This window comes from Hemiscyllium ocellatum, chromosome 35 (assembly GCF_020745735.1).
Source record: "Hemiscyllium ocellatum isolate sHemOce1 chromosome 35, sHemOce1.pat.X.cur, whole genome shotgun sequence".
Taxonomy (NCBI): Eukaryota; Metazoa; Chordata; class Chondrichthyes; order Orectolobiformes; family Hemiscylliidae; genus Hemiscyllium; species Hemiscyllium ocellatum.
Genome location: NC_083435.1, coordinates 17,932,901 through 17,954,549, shown reverse-complemented (window position 1 = coordinate 17,954,549; position 21,649 = coordinate 17,932,901). Strand labels below are relative to the sequence as shown.

Genomic DNA, 21,649 nt, shown 5'->3' with positions numbered 1-21,649 from the left:
ACAGCATGAGCCTAGGGTTCTGTATACTAGTCCAGTTACATTATGACTATGACACTACCTCTCCTTCAGAAGGTTATCTGGAAGGACAAGAGCAATGTTGGCCAACAGTCCATGTCCTATGAAAGAACTTTTAAAAATCTCTCATTATCAATTCATCGGGCTGGGTAATTGGGGGGGTTGGGGGGTGGGGGTCTTATTTAGCGATGAAATGCCCATCACAGCAACCATACATAGGATGTTGGTGTATTGTGCCTCTCCTGGGGTGAAGATAGCTTAGTGGTAATGTCATTGGACAAGCAATCTGGGACCTCAGGCTAATGCTCTGGGGGCACAGGGTTGAAGCCCATCATGGAAACCCGTGGAGTTGAGCCAATTCATTAAATTGTGAAGTTAAAGCTAGCCTCAGTAATGTTGACTTTGTAACTATCATCACTTGTTGTAAAGACTCATTCACTAATGTCCGTTACGCAAGGACATAGCAATTAGGAGCAGGAGTAGGCTATTTGGTGCCACGATCTTTCTCTGCCATTCAGTAAGATCAGGGCTGCTCTGATTACTTCTCACTCCTGCCAGCCCAATAACCTTTCAATCCCTTTCTTAACAAGCCTGCTGTCTTTACCAGGTCAGCACCTGTACAATTCCAGTTCTATTCTCAGCACAGCTATTGCAGTTCCATATAGGTAGAATTTACAGATCTGACAATTCTACACATCAAAAGCATAACAATATCATGAAACCTGACTCTTTTACAAATTAATCTTCTTCACCTGCAGCTTCTTTGTAGACTCTGGGTCAGAAAACAAGATTTGTAACTTGTTCAGAGACAGGGGAACAAAGAGCTATAAATGCCAAACACTTTGGATTGTTTGTCATAAAACACTGCTGCAAAATGGCAGGTTAACTATAATTTGACATCCAAGTTTCAGTACCAACAGTTTTGTTAAATCCTGAACTGCCTTCTCCATATTAAACACTCCCACTTCAGGTACAGCATGGAATTAGATAAAGAGTAAAGCTCACACGTCACTGTCCCAGGGCACACACACCACAGATTAGCTAAAGAGTAAAGTTCTCTCTACTCTTTTGAACCGAAAGTAAAATGTTCTCTACTCTTTTAAGATAAAAGTAAACAGAGAGAAAAGCTCCTCTATGCTTTTGAACTAAAAGTAAACTGAAACTAAAGCACTCCTGGCACTGACCCCATTGCACACTCCCAGGACAGAGACAGCACAAATTAGGCAAAGTGTAAAGTTCTCTCTTGTCATTTAAACTGAAATCAAAGTTCCTTTGACACTTTCCCCATCAAACACTCTCAGGACAGGAACAACATAGGGTCAGATACAGAGTACAGCTTCCTCTACTCTTCTAAACTGTAAGTAAAGCTCTTTTCATCTGTCTCAAAAGTCACTGTTAGGGCAGGGACAATACAGGTTTAGATACAGAGAAAAGCTCCCTGTACACTGTCCCATCAAACACTCCCAGAGTAAGCTCCCAGAACAGGTGACATACTTTACAAGGTAGAATTCAAAAATTGTATCCTTCTCACAACACAAATAAGACTGCTGTAGGTAGACATTAAAACCATGTCGTCAGGCTTACATACCCTAATGTGTGACTCTACAGAGTCACTCTGTGAAGCCTCTCACCCAACAGTGTTTCTGCATTGCACAGACCAGGAAATATCCAATCTCTGGTTCAATTCAAGGTCCTTGCTGATCTCACAGGGAGAGAGGTTGTATAATATGCACTGTGCCCAAGGCTAAGAGGTGTGGAGGAAAATAAACAAAACAGTGAAAAGCAAAGCTACACTTCCTGCAGCTGATTACTATCCAACATCCGATGAAGAGCCTCGACTTGTCTGAATGCACCACGTGGTTGAACTGCCAGCTCATACCTGTCTGTCCTTATTTTCACTCAGGTGCTAACCTGTATGATTCAAATGCTGAGCTTGAAAGCAAAAATCTTTAGGCAGGGCAGCAGAATCTGCCGCTACTTCCACTCCTCCACTCTCTCCAACTACTTCGTGCTAGGAATTTGATTCTGCAGGTGAGGAGAACAAAATTTAAGCAGGAGAAATTCTTCTTTAACAACCAATGTGTATTAAAAGGATAGGACACAAGGGACAAAGGAAATTAAAAAAGAATGGGAGAAGTGAGAAGCATGAGTGAAGGTAATGAAAGGGATCACAGAATGGTGGAGGGATGAATACACAGGGTGAGGTATTGGTCTTAGACAGAATGGAAGGGCATGAGGTAAAGGAAGGGGAAAGGAATGGGAAAGACAAAAGCTGAATGGAAGTAAAAAATTGAGACAAGATCAGGTGTGATGGAGCATATAAAATAAAAGCAACATGCTGAGTAAAGTCAAAGGGGCTATGTGTATCTTTAAACCCAAGATTCCTTGAGATGGACGACAAGTTGATGTATATTCGGACATGAAAAATTGGGCAGGGAATGACATCACTGTAACTCTTCAGGTCTTTGCGTATTGTTTTTCTCAAGTCTCTGACCTGTCCTTATCATCGCCCAAAGATATTCAACAGTCCGCACCATCTTTGTCGTGTGTCATTCACAAAACAGGCCCTTGATCAAGTTCATGCCCATTTGCCTTGACTTGTTTGTGGGCCTCGAGACAAGTTCATTCTTGCCTTCATGCCCTCCTCTGCTGCCAACTATACGGCATAGCGTTGAACCCATTGATCTTGGGGTTTCTAAAAACTAATTTGTAGGATATGGGTGTTACTAGTGAGGTCAATAGTTTGACCCAGTTTTAATTACTTTTTGAGAAGATGACAATGAGTCACCTTCTTTAACTCCTGGAGTCCTTGAGGTGTAGTGCTGTTAGGAAGGGATTTCCAGGATCTTGACCCAGTGACATTAAATGAACAGCAATACAGTTCAAATCAGAATATTGTATGGCTGGGAGGGGAACTTGCAGGTGATAGTGCTCTCATGCCCATGCTGCTCTTGTCCTTCTGGATGGGAGAGATTATGGGTATGAAATGTGCTGTCAAAAGGAGTCTTTGATGAGTCACTAATATCATTGATTGCTGAAATTAGTGGTGCATGGTATGAAAGGCTTCTGTTTGAAAACATAGACAGTGTGCATGGGGTTAGACAGTAACTGTGAAAAACAGCTCCTGTAAAGCTGCACTGAAGTACATAGAAAGACTTTAGCCACTAATTTTAAATAGGTCTGCCGTTCCAATAGGTGAGTTTAATGCAGGTACCTGGCTAATCACACACACACACACACACACACACACACACACACACACACACACACACACACACACACACACACACACACACACACACACACAATGTGCACATTTACATAAACATTCACATAAACCATATGCGTACACACAGATGTAGGTTCTGCCTACATTTTTCCTGTTGGTGCAATCTGTGCATGGCAGCAACTCCAGAATGAAAAAACAACCATGCCTGTTCGCCAAATGATATGTGTAGATTCTCTGTGTGCACAGATCAGAGAGAACATTGACACAGACCCAGATGCTATGCCAGACACAAAACACAATTTGACTCTGCATTTGCATGGTCAGTCATGATCCTATTGAATGGGCGAGTATCTCAAGGTGCCTAACACTCTCCTCCTGTTCCTGCTTCTTGTGGTCTTATGATTATGGTCATTTGTCAAGTTTAAATTGGTCAAAAGCAAGATGGGAAAGAGGTCTGGTATAGTTGCATTCCCTCTGCTCATTCTACACAACATTAGACAAGAATTGGGTGGGAAAGTGTGCTATTAGCCTCCTTCATCGCCAGAACATAGCAACACGAAGCCTGGAGGAAGAGTACCTCATCTTCCGTCTAAGAACCCTCCAACCACAAGGGAAGAATACAGGTTTCTCCAGCTTTCTCATTTCCCCTCCCCCCACCTTATCTCAGTCCCAACCCTCGGACTCAGCACCGCCTTCTTGACCTGCAATCTTCTTCCCGACCTCTCCGCCCCCACCCTCTCTCTGGCCTATCACCCTCACCTTAACCTCCTTCCACCTACTGCATTCACAACACCCCTCCCCCAAGTCCCTCCTCCCTACCTTTCATCTTTGCCTCTTGGCATACCCTCCTCATTCCTGAAGAAGTGCTAATGCCCAAAACGTCAATTCTCCTGCTCCTTGGATGCTGCCTGACCTGCTGTGCTTTTCCAGCAACACATTTTTCATTACTGACAAAAGACAGTTGTGTGTCTGGTTTCCATTTTGGAAATACTCAAATGACACAGACAAACAAAATAGGTGGGCAGTGAAGAGTGAATTACTTTGAAGTGAAATTTTTTTTTGCAGATAATATCAGCAGCCATTTTGAATATAGCAAAATCCTACCAACTGAAATGTCTTCAACCCAGGCTTCCAATGTTATTGAGAGAAGCCCATTGGTAAGGATATTAGGACAACATCCATAGTCATCTTCAAAGATCTCCAAAAACTGTTTTATTGGTAAAAGTTATCTGGAATTTAAGTACAGCACTGAAGAAAAATATATCTTCCTAAAAGTGTCAATGCAGGTGGGCAAAGCCTTAAAAGAAAAACCATAATGCAATCTTTGCAAATTTTCATTGGTTCTCAGGAAGTGGCTGTGTTAGAATTGCTCCTCAATTGCATCCTCAATACGGTGGTGGTGAACTGCCTTCAACCCTTACAGTTCATTTAATGTAGTGCAGTGAGGAAACGAGCTCAAGCCTTTCAGCCACTGACAATGAAAACACAGCAATATATTTCCAAGTCAGGATCTTGAATTGCTCGGAGGAGTACGCTCTGGTGGTGCTGCTCCCCTGCTACCCTTGTCCTTCTAGATGCTACTGATCATGAGTTTGGTAGATGTTGTTGAAGGATCCTTGTTGAGTTGCTGCAGTGCGCTTTGTATCGCCAGTGAAAGCAGTGAATGTTGAAGGTGAAGAATGATGTGCAATATCGAGTGGGCTGCTTTGTTGTAGGTGGTGTCAAACTTCATGCTGTTGGAGTTACACTCATGAAGTGGAAACAGAAGTCCCGACTTGTCCCTTGTAGCTGGTGGATAGAATCTGGGGAGACAAGGGCTGAAATACTCACAATAGAATTTCCAGCCTCTGACCTGCACTTCTAGCCACAGTATTTAAATGGCTTGTCCAGTTCAGTTGTGGTCATTTTTCTTAATAAAAAAAATCTTTGAGGTACTCAAGTACCAAAGCAGCTCTGAATAATCTTTTCATCTGAAACAAAAACCTGAAACCTAACATTCCCTGAAGTTGCTAAAACCTGAAGCATTTCTTATTTATAAAAGGATGTTCTTACATACATTGGAGATGACAAGGGATTCTAGCAGAAACACCTTAGACAGCAGTATTTCCCCAATATGCCTTGGCAGCAACTGCCCCAAACCTTAGTGCACTCCATAGCATGTAGTCCTGGACCCTCGAATGTATCAGTCTGTAACACTCAATTGTAGTCAGTTCTTTGCACTGACAAGTTTCAGGCAGACCAATGATCTTCCTTCACCGAATTGATGGTCTTCCAAGCGCAGTTGATGTTTGATTCAGTGTATGCCGTGAGGAACAGACCGTAGAGTAGAATCCTGCATCACGGAGCTGCCTGGGACGAATTTCAATAAAAAACAGTACATCTCTCTCCCGATCTTCTTTGCATAGGCACATTCCAGCATCAGTTGCATGACAATTTCGAGGCCATTGTGTGGTGACAGAGACAGTCCAGGCATACATGCAGGATCTCATTGGTAGTGCCCTTCTCACCACCAACCAAGCTATGCCTTGGTGCTTGTGGGAAGTTCTGGCAATGAGGCATTCTGCCAAATGACTTTGAAAGTTTTCTCAGGGAAACACCCAACAAGATCAGCCCTCTTCTTTTTGTTAAGGGTCTCATGCTGACCACTGCCTGAATGACTTGTGATCAAAGGAGTTTTCTTTCCAGATTTTTCCACATATGACAGGTGATATGGAATGGTAAACTACTTGACCATTCCATGGCATCAAGATAAGACCTATCCTTTTAAAGACCAAGGACAGGTAGAACCTCAGGATATAGTGACACTTGTGTCTGAGTACTGAGGGTCTATGCACAGCTTGATGTAGCCACACAAACAGTGAGCGCAGCATTGGGTACATTCTTCCCCCACACATCCAGAGCTTTGCATGTAGTGTCTCTGAGGACCTGGTCCATCTTTGAGCTCCAGATGAAGTGGGAGATGGCTCAGGTGACTACAGTGATGCAGGCTCGAGAAATAGACCAGACAAGCATATCTAACAAAACTGAGGCTTATCTCACACCTGATAATCAGGGTTCTACCCACAATGCAAAGGGTGCAATGCTCCCGTAAGCCGGTTTTTGCCTCTCCTTGGTGATACACTCCTCCCAAGATTTTGTACACTTCCCTGGCCCCTCCAAACCATATTCCCAGCACCTTCAGAAAAATCTGACCTGATGGTGAAAGGGATAAGGGATCAGTTGACCCAGTTCCCAAAGAGCATGGCCCTTCTCTTGCCTTAATTTAACCTTGACTCTTAAGTTCAGTTTGAACTAGTTGTAGGTGATCACAAGTCTGTGCACTGACACCAGATCGGAGCAGAAAATGGTGACCTACAGGCCTCCACTGCCTAGAATAATCACCCTTCTCAACAAAGTGCTGTATACAACACAGAAATGAGGCAGCAGAGAATGGGCAGCCCTGCCTTACTCCACATCTGTTTGGGAAGCTTTCTGATTCCCACCCATTGATTGGAAGTGTACTAATGATGCTGGTGTACCTCAGTCAGATCCAACTGTGGATACCCCACCCCACCAAACCCATTATCCTGTCAAAGACCTTCTCCTGGTCTAGGCTGATATGGCAGGTGTCCACCCCGATTTCCCCCCCTGCCCTGTACATGGGTGATCATATCTCAGAGATCATCCTGCCCAGTGCAGCACAGGTTTGGTCAGGGTAAATCACTGATCTCATAGCAGACCTGGTCCGATTGGCAATGACTTTAGACAGGAATTTATAATCCACATTCAACAGTGAAATCGGTCATCAATTCCTAATTTCCTCCCTCTCTACATTCTACTTTCCTCATGGATTCCATATACTACCCGCCAGAAGCATACTGTCATATTTATCTTCCATGTTCTGGCCATTCAAGTCCCACAGAACTGAATACAACTCGGCCGGTAAGCTGTTGCTTCCAGAGGCTTTATTCTTCTCAAAGTACTCGAAGGCTTTGGTCAGCTCATTGAGAAATAACAGCTGGTCCAGCCTCTCCATGTGCTGTTGTCTAAGACCTCTGTGATAGAGGATAGGAATGAGTGGGAGGCCACACTGTCTATGGGCTTGTATCATAGAGCCTGATATAAAGGGATTTGCTGATCCTCAGGATGTCCGACTGATATGATGTTACTGAGCCATTTTCTTCCTTTAGGATGCTGAGCACAGAGCTCTCCCTGTGTACCTTATGGAAGGAGAAACAGAAGCACATCTCATCCTGCTCCACAGAGCAACCCTGGACTGGAAGATTATCTTAGAATCCTCAAAGGCAAAGAGTAAGGCTGTCTGGCTCTTCACTTCCTGGAGATTCTCCGTGATATCAACTTCCATCGTCTGCTGCAAGAGTAGGTTCTGCTCTCTTTTACTCTCTCTCGCTTTCTCACCTTTGTGGATGTAGAGCTTCTTGATGTTCCCCTTGACTGTGTCCCACCAGTCTGCTGGAGACTCAAAGAGGGCTTCATGGTTCTCCAACTTGTGTAATTCTTTTTGAGATCCTCAACATGTTCTGAGGTCAATAGTTTTACATTCAGCTTTCACATGCTTTTGCAAGCCTGCTTATTGTCCTGTAGGTACAGTAGGCCAGCAGGAGGTAGTGGTCAGAGAAGAATTTGTTGTCAGTCTCTCTGGATTATACAGCCGCATGGATGATGTAATTGGAAGACTCAGGTCAGAGTGACTGGCTTGCGCACCACTAGCAGTAGTGGGAGCTGTGGCAGAACGGCTAGCCACTTACACTTTAAAGTGAGGGCATCCGCGTTATTTAGACTCAGGGGAGTGTTTCTGTACATAACATCTGCTACAAGGAGGACCACCTACCAGCTCTTTGGAGATTGTGAAGTTGCGTCCTTGTAGCAGAATACCCAGGCCAGGCAATCGACCACATTGAAAGCTTATGCACCCATGAGCTCGACCATTTGCTTGAAATGCCGAGGTGCTGTATTCCACATTCCTGCAGAGTCAGGAAGTGCGCTTTGAGTTGGCCAAATAAGCCAACGTGGAAAATATTCATGTAGTGGCTTTAATGTTATGCACATTAACGGTGGAAATTTTCAAAAGCATTTTTTAAATGTTTTATGATGATCAAATGTCTAATTTCAGTATTTTCACCTTTTTATCACTGGACAAGCTCCTGCATTCCCATGGTGAATGAACACTTGCACCCTTTCATGGCTAAGGTCACTGTCCTGTTCCTCCCAGTGTAATTAGGTCAAGGATGAAGCCAGGAAGGTCTGTTTCTGAATCAGGTTGACTCCTGTCATGCTAAGCTCCTTGTTTGGAGTGTCCCTATTCCTGGTTGTCCAAAGCTGTGATGTAGAAGCTGTGAACATTCCTTTGTTCCTGATGACTGGACGTTGGGTTTCACAGGGCTCCTCACACTGACCAGCATTTCTGAGCTCAGGCCTGCTCCTCTCTTTCTTCCCTGTGGTGCTTTGTCTCTTTTTGTGTCTGTGGCCATCTTTCCATACATCTTCAGAGGAGCTGCTGGTTTGACCTTCTTGCAACTGCTGCTTACCATTTTGCCATTGGCCAGTGGGGGTCCCATGTGATTTTCGTTTCCAGTTATTCTTCACCTCTGTCCACTCCCTCGACTCCTTCGTTGCCTCCTCGTGACTCTGGTTTCTCAGTTGGAGGTTAAGTTGGTTGTTTTACTGCTGCACACGGCCCCCCCTTCTCTCCTTGCTGGCCTTTTCTTCCTTCTGGGTGACCCTCATTTCAGTGCATCTGCTGGCACCTTACTGTTCTTTGGGGTTCCATGGCTCATGTTGCCACATCCAGCCATCTGAAAATATGTGGCTTTCATCTTGGGCAGGCCTATTCCCCACAGATTGCGGCTCTTGGAGTCTTTACAATCATTGATCAGGTGCCTCTCCTTCTTACAGCAGAGGGTCAACTTGCAGTCCGCTGAGACACGCTCTGACCTCCCACAGGTTTGGCACACTCTAGGCTGTCCTGCTTATAACCTCCGCTCCCTCCATTCGGAAAACTGGATGGTGAGTGGAGGATATTACCACCAGTGTCCACCTTTAGGGTCACCTTCACTGCCTGCTTGTTCCATATCTCAAACTTCAGTGCTGCCTCTGTCAACTTGACATACATTGCCAGTACATTCAGGACATCTGCTGCCGGAATGTGAGGAGTTATCCATAGGATTGTAACCAGCCAGCTCCTCTGCGCAAGAAGGACAAACAGTGGTGCTGCAGATGGGATGGAGAGGGGACCCTCACCTTTTTTCTCTTCAAATGCCTTCAGGAGACGCTCACATTGCTTCACACTCCAGAAGGTCACATCAAACCTACATTATCCATCCACTGTTGAGAAAGTCCCGCAGACAGTAGAAATCTCTTCATTTCTAAAATATACGTTATTCAGAAAAAACATTATGTTTATATACATACATAGTGACTAAAGCAGTTCAGTGCTAAAAAGTAGCATAATGTTGAAGAAACAAAAACTGGAGTTTGACGCTATCCAGTAAACAAACCATATCTGCTACTTGGAACCAACAGCAATCTAGGATTTCGATTGGCATACCTTCTTCAACTTTCTTTACAGTCACCCTGACTGTGTTCTAGAACCATGGCCTGGGGTGCAGGAATTTGTTGAGGTCTTATCTCTGTTGGCTCTACACTGAATTGGCATTCAGCCAAAGCCAACATAGAGGTCCACCAGTAACAGCTCAGCTCAAATGATGATCCTCCAATATCCACTAACCATTTAGCAATGACCTTGAAATCCTCTGATGACTCACAACTCAGAACTTACACTTAATCTTAGCCAAGACGTTTCTGGTCAATATTAAATCCTGAGGGTGTTTTTATTAGTGAGTTCAGTGATGTTAATACTATTGCATGTCAAGAGGCATTGCTTAAATTCTCTCTTTTGTTGTATATGATAATTGCCACTTATCAATCTAAGCCTGGAGTTGTCCTTGCCTTGCTATGTTAGGACTGCTTCAGCATCTAAGCAGTCTCAAATGTTGCTGAGCGTTGTACAATCATCAATGAACATCTCCACTTCTGACCTTTTGATGTTAGGAAGATAGTTGATGAAGCAATTGAAGATGACTAGGCTTCGGACACTCCCCTAAGTAACTCCTGCAATAATGCTCTAGAGCTGAGATGACTGATTTTACCCCCAATGACAACAGATATCTTCCTTTGTGCTTGGTATGATTCCAGCTGATGGCGAGTTTTTCTGTTGATTTCCGTTGACTTTGGATTGCTACAACTCAGTCAAATAAAGCCTTGATGTCAAAGGTATTTGCTCTCACTTCAACTCCCTTTCTTCTTATCATATGTGGACGAAGACTGCAATGAGGTCAGGAGCTGACTGGCTCTGGCTGAAGCAAAACTACGCTGTGGTGAGTGTTTTATCTCTGTGTAAGTGCCACTTGATAGCGCTGTCAATTACACCTTCAATTATTTGAAATGCTGGAAGATCACAGTGGGTCAGGCAGCATCCATCAGAAGAGAGCAAGCCAACGTTTTGAACCTCGATGATTCTTCATCAGAGCTGACGTGAAGTGCGGAGGGGACTGCATTCATGCTATATTTGGGTGGGGTGGGTGGGGAAAGGTGGGGAGTGGAGTGTAAAGTGCCAGGGAGAAAGGATGTTGATAGTTCAGATTAAGTGATCGGAATAATCAGAATGCTCTCTCTCCACAAAAGCTACCCCACCAGCTGTGCTCTCCAGCTTTATTATTTTCAGTACAGATTCCAGCATCTTCAATTACTTTGCTGATGATTGAGAATAGACCGATAAGCCAACCACTGCTTGGATTAGAATTCTCCTGCGTTTTTGTGATCAGGATATACCTGAGCAAATTTCTATATTGCCATTAGATAGCAATGTTGTAGCTGTACTGGAACAGTTCAGCTAGGGATACAACTAGTCTTCTAATAATACAGATTTAATTAGTCAATTGATTGAAATTTAATTTTTCCCAATTGCCATCGTGGAATTTGAACTAATCCCTAGAAAGCAGACCTCCAGATTACCAATCCAACATTACACTGTTTTATCTTCCTTGTTGAATTTAAATCATGAGATTATTGCTTTTCTGGCCTGTGGGGGATGAACAGCAGTGCCTGCTCCTCTCCTCCAATTATACAAGCCTCATGCTGCCAGTCAATACTAGGAGTCTGACAGTGAGTTTGACATACCGATTTTTGAACACTGCTACGGAAGAGATCCACTGGCAATTTATTAAGTGATATGTGATCTGACCATTTTAAAATAGGTATTGGATGGAGTCTTTGCACTGTGTTTAGTGTCAAAAAATGAATAATGAACTGACACACAGTGAGACCAGAGGGAATCTTCCTGCTGTGTTTATAATGTTACTGACACACAGAGAGAGACCAGAGCGAATCTGCCTGCTGTGTTTATAATGTTACTGAGAGAGAGAGAGACAGAGACAGAGACCAGGGGAATCTGCCTGCTGTGTTTATAATGTTACTGAGAGAGAGAGAGACAGAGACAGAGACCAGGGGAATCTTCCTGCTGTGTTTATAATGTTACTGAGAGAGAGAGAGAGAGAGAGAGACAGAGACCAGGGGAATCTGCCTGCTGTGTTTATAATGTTACTGAGAGAGAGAGAGACAGAGACAGAGACCAGGGGAATCTTCCTGCTGTGTTTATAATGTTACTGAGAGAGAGAGAGAGAGAGAGACAGAGAGAGAGACAGAGAGAGAAACAGAGAGAGAAACAGAGAGAGAGACAGAGACAGACAGAGACCAGAGGGAATCTTCCTGCTGTGTTTATAATGTCACTGACACAGAGAGAGACCAAAGCAGATGATGGCCTAATATACTATCACTGGAATATTAATCCAGAAGACCAGGTAGTGTTCTGGGTTTCTGGGTTCAAATTCCACTGTGGCAGATGATAGAATTCAAATTCAATAAAAGCCTGGAATTAAGAGTCTTATGATGACCATGGATTCAATGCCAAATGCTGGGGAAAAAACTCATCTGGTTCACCAATATCCTTTAGGGAAGGAAACTGCCATCCTTACCTGCTCTGAACTATGTGACTCCAAACCCACAGCAATGTAGTTGACTCTCAGTTGCCCTCTGGGATGAGTAATAAATGCAGGCCTAGCCAGTGACATTCTCATCCCATGAGTAAATTTTAAAAAACTGACAGCAAGAGAGATGGAATCCTTCTGTTGTGTTTATAATGGTCACTGACACAAACACGCACACGGTGAGAGAACACTCACTGTTTCCACTGTCACTGCAATAGTGACCAGGAGAAACTTTGCCAATATGTTATTAATGCACATCAACCAGAGCAAGTTACTCTGCATTGTGGTTATTCTGTTGGACTAGTAACCCAAAGGCCCAGTCAAATTATCTGGAGATGCAGATTCAAATCCCACTGCACATCTGGAGAAATCAAACTCAAATTAAAAGAGAATTTGCAATATAAAGGTAGTGTCAGTGATGTGTGCATAAACCCTAGATTTTGTAAAATCCCCATTTGGTTCATTTATTGCCTTGCAGGTTACAGGAGAAGGAATCTGCCTTGCATAACTGCTGAGTGCTACCGGTGACTTCAGATCCATTGTGAACCATCATATGAGATAGCAAGCTACTCAACTGTCTTGAAAAAAGTGGCCCACCATCACTTGTGTGAGATTAATTTGGAAAAGGCTATAAAGTGCTGGCCTTGCCAGACATGTTCATGAATGAATGACAGAAAATCTGCAAAATGGAACATTCTACTGAAAGATATTTACATAACGTCAGAACTGAGGTTGGAAATAATGCGGTTTACAATCACGACTCTATTTGTTTCCTAGCAACTAGGTACAAATCAGCTGATCTTCACCTGTAAAAGGCAAGCAGGGGCTCTCCATGTTTACATTTTGGGGCAGTTTAAGTAGAATCATACACACATGAGCTTTCTGTTTATTACAGGTAAGCCATCTTGCAGAAAGGAGTGTGGTAGTGCACTGGACACCCTCAGATCTGTCTTCATTTGCAGTTCCAAATATTAAATTGCTTTTGGCTAGACCACACGTGACACAGAGCAAAAATGCCATGGGACACTTTGCACGACCAGTTAACGACTCACTGCAAACCCTAAAGCACTCCATCCAAATCATGGTGCTGCCTTTGACCACACACTGACCTGATGTCAGGTAACTTCCAATGTCAGCTAAGTAATCCAGAATATAGACTTGAATAAACATGTGCAAGAACAGGTAATAACTCTGGAAGATAGAGAAGAAAGGGATTCATGGGCGGCAAGTCGGTGAAGTAGAGAAACAGGGAAGAGAAACATGGAAGTATTGAACTTAGGAATATTAAGCCCTTTGACCTGACTCCAGCATTGCAGTGGGCCAACATGGCTGTTCATTCAACCCAATGTGCTGTTCATGCTATTTCCTCATGCCTTTTGATCACTTTAGCCTGAGACAGAAAGGAGGTGAGGACAGAGTGAAGGGATTTAAGATGGGGAGAGGCATGGCAGGAAAGAAGAAAGAACAAGAGGAGGAACGAGAGGGAAAGTGTGAGGGAGAAGGAGAGACCGAGAGGGGAAGAGACGGGTTGAGAGAGGCACGGGATATTTGAGTGAGAAAAGATGAGGACAGGGATGGAGAAATGGGTGTAGGACAGATGTGAGGGAAGGAGTGGAACTGAAGAGTTGGAGGGAGGTAGGTGTGGGGGAAGAGAGAATAGTAAGGATGTAGTGAGAGACAGAAGTTGAGAAGGGGGTAAAATAGAGCAAAGAGAGGGAGAGGAGAGGACAAGGGAGAGGGAAAGAAGGAAAGGGTCGCAAGGCGAGAGGAAGAGAAAGCAAAAAGTGAACATGAAGAAGTGGAGAGCACGAAGGGTGAAGAACAAAAGTGGAGTAAAAAGTGAGAGTAAGACAGAAATCAAAGAGTGGTAGAGAGGCAAAAGGGTGAGGGGCAAAGGGTATCAGGCCAGAGGATGAGCAGAGGGAAAGAGGGAGAAAGGGCAGAAGAAGGACTGGTGGTGCAGAAACAGGGGAAGGGAACAGAGAAAGTGGAGAGAAAGAGGGTGGAAAGGGGGACAGAGAAAGGCAATGGAGATCGGTGGGGCAATAGGGACTGAGAGACTTGAGGGTGGCACGGAGGGCTACAAGCGACAGTGGGGGAAAGGAATAAAGTGGGACAGAAAATTGATGGAGCCCTGTGTGTCGGAAAGACAGAGAGGGGGAAGGGGTATAAAGGGAGGAAGTCGATGCAGAGGGAGGAAGGGATGAGCACTGGACACTGGAAAGGGGAGTAATGGTGATGGAGAAGGGCAAGGGGGACAGAGCAGCAGGTGAAACGTGGGACAGGGAAAGCATGGAGAAAGATTAAAAAGGTAAGGAGCCATAATGACAGTTGGGAGAGAGAAAAAGAGAAGTGACGAGAGGTCAAGAGTGGTGTGAATGAGGGAGGGAGAAAGGAGCAAAAGAGAATTCAAGGTGATGAGGGCAGAGAGTGAGAAAAAGGAGCAGAGGGTGAGAAAGTGGATAGTGAGGGGAACATCACAGTCTAGTAGGTATAAAGTACATTCTGAATAGTTATATTGGACTCAAACATTAACTCTGTTTCTCTCCCAACATACTGCCAGATCTGCTGAGTTTGTTCAGCATGTCCTGTTCTATTCTACAGTACTCTGATTTTATTTGACTAATAACACATACCCAAGATATTAATCAATTCAATTTCTTAGAGTCGGTTGAAAAATAAACGGTTTTGCAAAACATCTTTAACTCCTCATGCTGCCTTCTATATACCTCAATATCTCAGTATATATGGGGATTAGACAATATGTGTAGCGTTGGGCGGGGATTGGTGATTGCTCTTGCTATGTCACTGTAAGTTGAGGGAAATAATACAGCTATCTGTTAACCAAGTGCTCCAGCAATGTCTCCATGAACCGCCAGATCACTGCAAATCACAAAAAGTACTACTGGAGCTCAACGTTTCCAAACCCCCTGCCAACTTCAAGTTCATGAAAAGAGAGAGGAACCATAAATGAAATCCTCGAAAAATAAAATGAAAATTGGTGACAAGAAGCGCGATCTTTATCCTCAGTTACATGCAAAACTGAAGCCCAAATCCCTGTCCTCTTAGCTTTGCAAATGTATTATAGACTGACCTGACAGCTAGCCAAAGGACGGGTGGGGGGTGGCTGGTGAGGTGTTATACTGGACACAAGCAGACAATGCAATAATGAGTAGCTCAATGATGAGTGTTGTTAAAATGCTGTGAATGTGTTTGCAAGTGATCAGAGGCACTTACCGTACACTGATGGGTGACTGGAAGAGGTTTTTTTTCTCTCGTTTTGCAAATCCCAATCTACATGCAACTGCGATGCAAAGATGCCACAGCCGCTCGGCATTCCACTGTTAGGATCAGTCCATTTGGGCTTGTATTTTTGATCGGTTCTCTCTCTCTCTTCCCCCCCCCTCCCTCCCACCCCTGGTTCGCTGCCACTTTGCTAACTCGCAGCTGACATTGCAGCTCGGCACTCCTGTTTCGCTGCGAACTCTCGGGCTGAGCCCGTCTCTCCGGGCTGGAGGCTGTCAATCACCGCGCCCAAGGCTCGCTCTGCAACCACTCAGACACAGAAGCCCGCCCAGGCGCTTCGACCCATCACAGGCTTCTCCGGCTTTGACGGACAGCCCGCCCTGACCAGTCACCGTCAGCATTACCACAGAGCCCCAGCTCGGCCGGGAATCCGCGCAGCTCCTCTTAAAGGGCCAGCTCTCAGCACCAACAATTCCGGATTCGACTTGCAAACACATTCGCCTGTGCACCGCCACCACCCCTGCTAATTCCCACCAAAATCGCCTCCCCGAAAGCATCGGAGTAAAACAAGCAACGATTATTACTTTGCACACCGTCATCAAGTTACCTGACGAAGGAGCAGCGCTTCCAATTAAGTCTGCTGGACCGTAACCTGGTGCTGCGTGATTTTTAACTTTGTCCACCCCAGCCCAACGCCTCCACATCATGAAGGCATCGCAATCGGATACAGAAGCACTCCCGGAGTACTCAGAGACATGATGCAGAGGTGTCCGCCTTGGACTCGGATAGACGGAGTCAAAAGTGGCACGACACCAGGTTAGAGTCCAACAGGTTTATTTGAAATCACAAGCTTTCGAAACGCTGCTACTTCATCAGGTGTTCGTCAGGGTAGATTATAACATGGTGGAGGTATGAGTTCTGACTTTGTACTCAGCACAGTGAGTGGGTACAGAACCACTCCTTCAGTATTCAGGACAGAGAGACTGGGTATAGAAACACTCCTTCAGGACTCAGGGCACAGAGACTGGGTACAGAACCACTCCTTCAGGACTCAGGGCACAGAGACTGGGTACAGAAACACTCCTTCAGTACTAAGGCACAGTGCTGGGGTACAGAAACACTCCTTCAGTATACAGGGCACAGTGACTGGGTACAGAAACACTCCTTTAATGCTCAGGGCACAGTGACTGGGTACAGAAACACTCCTTCAGTACTTAGGGCACTGTGACTGGGTAGAGAAACATGCCTTCAGTATTCAGGGAACAGTGACTACGTACGGAAACACTCCTTCAGTATTCAGTATTCAGGGCACAGTGCCTGGGTCCAGAACCCCTCTTTCAGTGCTTAGGTCAGAGTGACTGGGTACAGAACCACTTTTTTAGTACTCAGGGCACAATGACAGGGTACAGAACCACTCCTTCAGTACTCAGGGCACAATGACAGGGTACAGAACCACTTCTTCAGTACTCAGGGCACAATGACAGGGTACAGAACCACTCCTTCAGTACTCAGGGCACAATGACAGGGTACAGAAACACTCTTTCAGTACTCAGGGCACAGTGCCTGGGTACAGAACCCCTCCTTCAGTGCATAGGTCAGAGTGACTGGGTACAGAAACACTCTTTCAGTACTCAGGGCACAGTGACTGGGTGCAGAAACGCTCTGTCATTACACAGGGCACAATGACTGCGTACAGACACACTCCTTCAGTACTCAGGACACAGTGACTGGGTACAGAAACACTCCTTCAGTACTGGGGGCACAGTGACTGGGTACAAAAACACTCCTTCAGTACTTAGGGCACAGTGACTGGGTACAGAAACACTCCTTCAAAGCTCAGGGCACAGTGACTGGGTACAGAAACACTCCTTCAAAGCTCAGGGCACAGTGACTGGGTACAGAAACACTCCTTCAGGGAGCACAATGACTGGGTACAGAAACACTTCTTCAGTATTCAGGGCACACTGATTGGGTACAGAAACACTCCTTCAAAGCTCAGGGCACAGTGACTGGGTACAGAAACACTCCTTCAGGGAGCACAATGACTGGGTACAGAACCACTCCTTCAGTACTCAGGGCACACTGACTGGGTACAAAAACACTCCTCACAGGCATAAAGTTCACCAAGGAGGAAGAAACCGACAGCAAACTTGCATTTCTGGACGTCACAGTCGAAAGAAAGGACAAGGGAGAATTACAAACCTGCATATACAGAAAACCGAGAAACACTGACCAAATACTCAACTACACCAGCAACCATCCCAACACACACAAACAAAGCTGTATCAGAACACTATTCCAATGAGCCACCACACACTACAGCACAGATGAACTTCGAAAAACAGAGGAGAACCACCTATACAATGTATTCAAGAAGAACAGATACTCAAAAAATACAGTCTGCAGATTCCTCAGGAACAAACCACGACAAGCAGACCAAACACAGCCAGAAACCCTAACCACCTTACCATACATCAAAGAAGTTTCAGAAATGACAGCCAGACTACTAAGACCCCACAGAATCCTAGTAGCATACAAACTCACCAAAACTCTCCAACAAAAACTAACAAACTTAAAAGACCCAGCACAACCCATGGACAAAACCAACGTCGTCTACAAAATTCCATGCAAGGACTGCCACAAACACTACGCAGGACAAACAGGAAGAAAGTTAGCCACCAGGATACACAAACACCAGCTAGCCACAAAAAGACACCACCCCCTCTCCCTCATAGCCTGACACACGGATGAAAAGAAAACACTATTTTGACTGGGACAACACATCTATCCTGGGACAGGCTAAGCAAAGACATGCCAGAGAATTCCTAGAGGCCTGGCACTCCAACCACAACGTCCTTAAACAAACACATAGATCTCGATGCCATTTATCAACCCCTCAGAAAATGAAGAGGAAATGACATCACCACAAACCCCACGAGGCCCATACAAGAGAAAAATATAAATAGAAAGCAGGAGACAACAGCTTCACTTCACTTGGAGGTCACCGCGCATGATGTTACCTAGCCAGGTAATGAAACATCTGGTTATCAAACCTACAGCTCAGTGAGCAAACCTACACCCTAAACCTCAACTTGAGCTACAAACCTTCACAGAACTTGCGACCACTCCATCAGTACTCAGGGCACAGTGACTGGGTACAGAACCACTCCTTCAGTACTCAGGGGACAGTGACTGGGTAGAGAAACACTCCTTCAGTACTCAGGGCACAGTGACTGGGTACAGAAACCCTCCTTAAGTACTCAGGGCACAGTGACTGAGTACAGAAACCCTCCTTCAGTACTCAGGGCACAGTGACTGGGTACAGAAACACTCCTTCAGAGAGCACAGTGACTGGGTACAGAAACCCTCCTTCAGTACTCAGGGCACAATCAGTGACTACAGAACCACACCTTCAATACTCAGGGCACAGTGACTGGGTACTGAACCCCTCCTTCAATCCTCAGGTCACAGTGACTGGGTAATGAAACCATTCTTCAGTACTCAGAGCACAGTAACTGGATAGCGAAACCCTCCTTCAGTACTCAGGGTACAGTGACTGCGAACAGAAACCCTCCTTCAGTACTCAGGTCAGATTGACTGGGTACAGAAACACTCCTTTAGTACTCGGGGCACAGTGACTGGATAGCGAAACCCTCCTTCAGTACCCAGGGTACAGTGACTGCATACAGAAACCCTCCTTCAGTACTCAGGTCAGAGTGACTGGGTACAGAAACACTCCTTTAGTACTCAGGGTACAGTGACTGGGTACAGAAACGCTCCTGCAGTACTCGGGGCACAATCACTAGGTACAGAAATACTCCTGCAGTACTCTGGGCACAGTGACTGGGTGCAGAACCACTCCTTCAGTACTCAGGGCACAGTGACTGGGTGCAGAAACACTCCTTCAGTATTCAGGGCAGTGTAACTGGGTACACACCCCTCTGTCAGTACTCAGGGCATAATCACTGGGTACAGAAACACTCCTTCAGTACTCAGGGCAAAGTGACTGGGTGCAGAAAAACTCCTTCAGTCCTCAGGAACACAGTGATTGGGTACAGAACCACTCCTTCAGTACTCAGGTCAGAGTGACTGGGTACAGAACCACACCTTCAGTATTCAGGGCACAGTGACTGGGTACAGAAACCCTCCTTCAGTACTCGGGGCACAGTGACAGGGTACAGAAACATTCCTTCAGTACTCAGGGAACAGTGACTACAGAACCACACCTTCAATACTGAGGGCACAGTGACTGGGTACTGAACCCCTCCTTCAATCCTCAGGGCACAGTGACTGGGTGCAGAAACGCTCCTTAAGTACTCAGGGCACAGTGACTGGGTACAGAAACATTCCTTCAGTACTCAGGGCACAGTAACTGGGGACAGAACCCCTCCTTCAGTACTCAGGTTAGAGTGACTGGGTACAGAACCACAACTTCAGTACTCAGGGAACAGTGACTGGATAAAGAAACCATTCTTCAGTACTCAGAGCACAGTAACTGCGTAGCGAAACCCTCCTTCAGTACCCAGGGTACAGTGACTGCGTACAGAAACCCTCCTTCAGTACCCAGGGTACAGTGACTGCGTACAGAAACCCTCTTTCAGTACTCAGGGCACAGTGAATGGATACAGAACTATCCTTCAGTACCCAGGGCACAGTGACTGGGTACAGAAACACTCCTTCAGTATTCAGGGCACAGTGAGTGGGTACAGAAACTATCCTTCAATACTCAGGGCACAGTGACTGGATACTGAACCCCTACTTCAATCCTCAGGTCACAGTGACTGGGTATAGAAACCATTCTTCAGTACTAAGAGCACAGTAACTGGATAGCAAAACCCTCCTTCAGTACCCAGGGTACAGTGACTGTGTACAGAAACCCTCCTTCAGTACTCGGGGCACAGTGACTGTGTACAGAAACATTCCTTCAGTACTCGGAGAACAGTAACTGGGTACAGAACCACTCCTTCAGTACTCAGGGCACAGTGACTGGGGACAGAAACACTCCTTCAGTACTCAGGGCACAGTGACTGGGTACAGAAATACTCCATCAGTACTCAGGTCAGAGTGACTGGGTACAGAACCACACCTTCAGTACTCAGGGCACAGTGACTGGGTACAGAAACCCTCCTTCAGTACTCGGAGAACAGTAACTGGGTACAGAACCACTCCTTCAGTACTCAGGGCACAGTGACTGGGGACAGAAACCCTCCTTCAGTACTCGGAGAACAGTAACTGGGTACAGAACCACTCCTTCAGTACTCAGGGCACAGTGACTGGGGACAGAAACACTCCATCAGTACTCAGGTCAGAGTGACTGGGTACAGAACCACACCTTCAGTACAGGGCACAGTGACTGGGTGCAGAACCACTCCTTCAGTACTCAGGGCACAGTGATTGGCTACAGAACCACTCCTTCAGTACTCAGGGTACAGTGACTGGGTACAGAAACACTCCTTTAGGACTCAAGTCAGAGTGTCTGGATACAGGAATACTCCTGCTGTACTCAGGGCACAATGACTGGGTACAGAAACACTCCATCAGTACTCAGGGCAAAGAGACTGGATACAGAAACCATTCTTCAGTACTCAGGGCACAGTAACTGAGTAGCAAAACCTTCCTTCAGTACTCAGAGCATAGTCTCTGTGTACAGAAACCTTTCTTCAATACTCAGGGCACAATGTCTGGATACAGAAACACTCCTTCAGTACTCAGGGCACAGTGACTGGGTACAGAAACACTCCTTCAGTACTCGGGAAATAGTAACTGGGTACAGAAACACTCCTTCAGTACTCGGGAAATAGTAACTGGGTACAGAACCACTCCTTGAGTACTCAGGGCACAGTGACTGGGTACAGAAAAACTCGTTCAGTACTCAGGGCAGAGTGACTGGGTACAGAAACACTCCTTCAGTACTTAGGGCACAGTAATTGGGTGCAGAACCACTCCTTGAGTACTCAGGTCAGAGTGACTGGGTACAGAACCACACCTTCAGTACTCAGGTCAGAGTGACTGGGTACAGAACCACACCTTCAGTACTCAGGGCACAGTGACTGGTTACAGAAACACTCCTTCAGTACTCAGGTCAGAGTGATTGGGGACAGAACCACACCTTCAG

General features: G+C 45.5%; 1 protein-coding gene across 6 annotated transcripts in view; it reads right to left on the bottom strand.

The window, feature by feature from the left end:
- LOC132832846 (ras/Rap GTPase-activating protein SynGAP-like) overlaps positions 1 to 21,649 on the bottom strand; it is a 617,922-nt gene that overhangs the window by 226,135 nt on the left and 370,138 nt on the right. For 5 of the 6 annotated variants that reach the window (XM_060851030.1, XM_060851029.1, XM_060851027.1 and 2 more), the window contains exon 1: positions 15,526 to 15,691. The exons of the other annotated variant lie outside the window; for it this stretch is intronic. The gene's annotated coding sequence lies outside the window, so the exon portion shown is untranslated. Of the gene's footprint in view, positions 1 to 15,525; positions 15,692 to 21,649 lie in introns of those variants that run through there. 6 annotated transcript variants of the gene reach the window in all.